A 4,642-nucleotide genomic window follows, 5' to 3' on the forward strand; every position below is an offset into this window, starting at 1 on the left:
CCCCCTTGTTTTAAAAGCCCTGGCTTTCTCCGCAGAGGGGCGGGGGCGCTCAGCTTTTCCGCCAATCGCTGCCCTCCAACCACGCATTTCCTGACAGTTAAAAAAAAAAAAGCTACAGGTGTCGTGTCCTGTTTAGCTAAAAACAAGTATTTATAGCTCTGACGTTCATTTCTGGGAAAATCTTTGTTGACCTTTGTCAAAAATTACTTTTAAAATGATATTAGGGTCTTATTAGTTTGTTTACAATTTAAGTGATTGAATATCAGCAAAATAACTAGATGCTTAGAATAATCTTTCGATTTGTTCTTTTTATATACAAGCCAATATTTCATTTGCTTCACGATGAAGCTATCTTTTTCCTATATCATTAAAAAATAACAAACTGTTGAAATTTATATTCTAAACATCACAAGAAGTTTGATATTTAAAATATATATTTCTAACATACATATTTATATAAAGCAACAGAAGCCAAATCTAAGGTCTGTCACTGTCTGTTGCTCTAGGAACCAGAAGTAGTTGATTTTTTTACCGAGTAATAAGATATTCAAAATTGTTATACTTATCGAAAAAATGGCACATCTATAAAATATGTTTTATTTCCCGTATTTCTATTGAGACTTCCAAAATATAAACGCAAGCCAGTGTTATTCCTAGTAATAGATAAACAATACTTTTTCTAAGACTTACATACCTTTTAATTTTATTATATAAAATTTTTCTTGATTACTTGAAACTTATTTTATCCAGACATTTATGTTAAACATTTTAACATCAGTATTGTATTCAAATAAAAATAATAGTAAGAATTTCTAAATATGCATAGAAATAATAGTGACAGTGACAATAATATAATATTAAACAGTTTCAAACATCAAAGGAACAGAGGCTTTTGAAATTTATTTTTCTTTGAAAGTATTACTTTTTCCATTGATTGTATTGAATATTTTTTTATTTAATGAAGCACAACTTTCGGAAAGTTTGAAGATATATATTTACTCTCAGTAAAATATAATTATTATCGAAAAAATATAAAGCTGCAAATAGAATAGGCTGAGTCACTAGTCCATCGCGTTGCAAGAAACAATAAAATTTATTTGAACCGGTATTGAGGTGTGAGTTATTAAATTGAGTTTGTCTAATTAACAGAAAAAAATATAAATTTTTCTAAAGTTTATATAAAACTTTTTTTTTGCTTTTTTAAATAATTAAATTTTCTGGGTAATTTAAAAAAATTTAATTGCATAAAAGGTAACATTTCTAATTAGTGTTAAGACATATAGTAAATTTTCTATCTGGAATTTTGAATTACAAGTTTTCATATTTGTTTTGGACAAACAAAAAAAATTTTAATTTCTGTTTGTCAAATCTCAACGCTAAATAACAAAATCTTTTATTCTCTCAATTTTTAATCTCTCAATTATTCATTATTAAGAATTATTAAAAGTAATTAATCGATGTTTCAAAACAATTTCTTTACATAGAAAAGTTATTGTTCTAAAGAATTTTTAAGCTAAAAAAGTCCTTTGGTATTCCAACGCTTCTGAGTTTTACAATTATCAAAAAAAAAAAAAAAAAAGCGTTGAAGTTTAAAAGGTCATGTGCTTTACTTCAAAAATATATTTTGCTTTTTTTTTTAAATCAGTGTATCAATTGATTTTTGATAAGCTATGAGGGATAAAAATACGTCAAAGCATAGTAAGTGAGGTAGTATTTCAAATGATAAATGATGTTCTTCGAAAAATAGTATCTTTCATATAATCATTATCACATATTTTTTTTTTATCTTAGTAAAAGAGAATGCATAGATATTCTTTAAATCTTACATTTATTATTTTTCAGAATGTTCTCTTTAAAAGTTCTTTAAATGTGTCTTAAATTGGATCCTTAATAAAAATAAAATTAAAAATCGTCTGGGAAAAGTTTATCAATTTAAGAAGGAAATGTCGCTTGCAAAAATACTTAACTTCAACTTCCATACTTTTACAATTTGGAAATGTTTTCATTGGATCAATTATTTTTCCAATGTTTATAAAAAATCGTCTGCTCTCATTCTTCTATTTGCCGTTTATGTTAAATCTAGTTGAAGAAAAGAAGTCTCTATGATTCTGATAATGATGGTGATGTAATTAATATGAAGCTGGTGTGTATTGAATTTTCAAGATGGTTAGTTAAAATTGTTTATCTTTCTTTTTACTTGCTTTTGAAGTATTGTCTTTTTATTTGTTTTTCTTTAAATTTTTTTATTTATTTACTTACAAAAGTTAATAAACATCTCTAACTCATCCGTAATTATAAACTTCATTTAAATTTTTATTCAACAGCTGAATCATTTTGTAAATCACTATTTATTTCAGAACTGTTTTCATGAATTTTAATTTGCTCAATATTTAATTTCAATTTGTCATGTAATAATTAGTCGACAACTGCTGTTGAACACGATATTTTCTATATTAAATTAAATGTAACAATTTTATTTAAAAATTTAAAATTCACTCAGGTTTTAAAAATTTCTCAGAAGTGATGATGAATCAATACTCGTTGTGAGATATTTAATTAACTTACACAGAACCAAACAACCCTTTTCAAGTAGAATATTGGAATTCCAAATTTTCTCAATTTTTTTAAACATTTTTTACTACTAAAATAAAATGGGTTATATTCCGATTATTTTATATAATGTTAACATTTTAATATTTGATAATACTGTTAAAATTTTAATATTCTATTGCATTTTAGAATTATGAACTAAAATAGCATCGAAATTATTCTTATTAATTGTCTGATATTTCTATGATACTATATAAACTGATACTATAATTTATAAATTTTTGTTATATAATTGATTTTCTTGACTTAGATTTTAAAGTTTAGCATGACTTAGATTTTAGTTTAAATGAGGAGGCGTTAAAATCAACTGTGCAAAATGATAGTTGTTACTTGGGAATGATTAGAGTTTCTTTTTAAACCTTTGAGTAATATTCTCAAACTGATTTTAGATGCAAAATAATGTTCTCAAATGTAGCAAAGAATCAAATGCGATTTTTCAAGGCAATATTGATTGTATTGAGCGTTCATTGAACTCAAATTTGTTGTAAAGTTTTCTATCCATTATAAAACTATGCTATTTGCTATTATAAAAATTAAAATAATTATTTAAAAATAATTCGTTTGAATTTTATCAAAGTTTCTGTTAATTATCTAAATATATCGGTTTAAGCAATCACAGCTACATCTCCAAACTAAGTTTCTCGTTTTAAAAAAATATATAATTACTTGAAATTTATCTTTAAACAAGAACAGATTTTTTCTTTTGATAAAATCTATCAGATCCGAAACAAATAAAAAACTAAATTACAATGATACAATGAACGAATTTGTTATAAAACATTAGCAAAATGAAACAAAAATCATAGATCCTAGTAATCTGCATGTAAAATTATATTTAACAAATTTATAAATCACACATTTTAGTTTTGTGATTTATTAACGATAATTTTTGATATCGAAATGCTGACTTTATTAAATTAATTTAAATAATTCTTCATTTTCTTGTATTCTTTTATTTTTTTATCATGCAGATTTTCGAACTGTAATAAAGAGTGTAATACAATAAATTATTTGAAAAAGCTTATTTCAAGATCTCTCAAAACATTTGCGTTTTTTTTCGGACGGGCACCAGATACCTCTTTTTTTCGGGCTAGCACGGATTGTAACAGTACCAAAAATGGGGCCGAACTAATTGACTTAAGGTAATGTGCTTTTATATGACATGTGCTTTATTTTTATCATGTATTACTTCTGTCATATGACTCTGTTGTTACTTTTTCATATAATTGTAAGGTCATTATGTCATGTTTAGGCTACCACTGAGGAAAATGCTATTCTTGAATTTTTACAACTAGCTGCGTCTTTAATAAAGCAGTACATGAAAAATAAACATTTTGTGATGTACATGTAATTCTCAATTTTATCATATTTTAAACCTGACTTTATAATAAAACTCGCTTGTTCACAAGACATAATATTTTATTTCACAATCTAGATTACATGTATACATGAATAATAAAAAACTACTCGAATGAGAGTACAAACAAATAACTGAAAGCATTAGCAGAATTCTATGCTAATATAAAAAAAAAAGGCTTAAACGGATTGGACTGCTTGTTCATATGTACGCACATGAAGTATAAGGACAAGGAAACAAAGAAATTTTGTTAGAAATAATGTTTTATAATTGTGGGTTCAGTTCCCAACTCAGAAACGTTCATCAGCCCTGGAGAATTGTATAGCCATTTTCGGGTTTGCAAAACAAACTCTGCTTGCTTCACTCTTTATAATGAGGATACTGCTTCGTATATTTGCATACCTTTTGGCCACTGTATCACTTTCAACTGATCTGCTCATAAACAAGCTAAAACGAAGTTGGTCATTTTAAAAAGCAGGCTTATTTAATGCTATACACACCTAATCGAAAGTCTGACCTTGAAATTTACTAATAGTCATCGAAAATCCCAAGCGTACAGGGAACTGTTAAACCTAAACGTCATTTTACTATCTGATGAGATAAACGCCATTCTTGGAATTTGGAATATTTCTTCTCAACAAAATTCAAGAATATTTCTCTTAACATTCCCATAAT

This window comes from Argiope bruennichi, chromosome 5 (assembly GCF_947563725.1).
Source record: "Argiope bruennichi chromosome 5, qqArgBrue1.1, whole genome shotgun sequence".
NCBI lineage: Eukaryota > Metazoa > Arthropoda > Arachnida > Araneae > Araneidae > Argiope > Argiope bruennichi.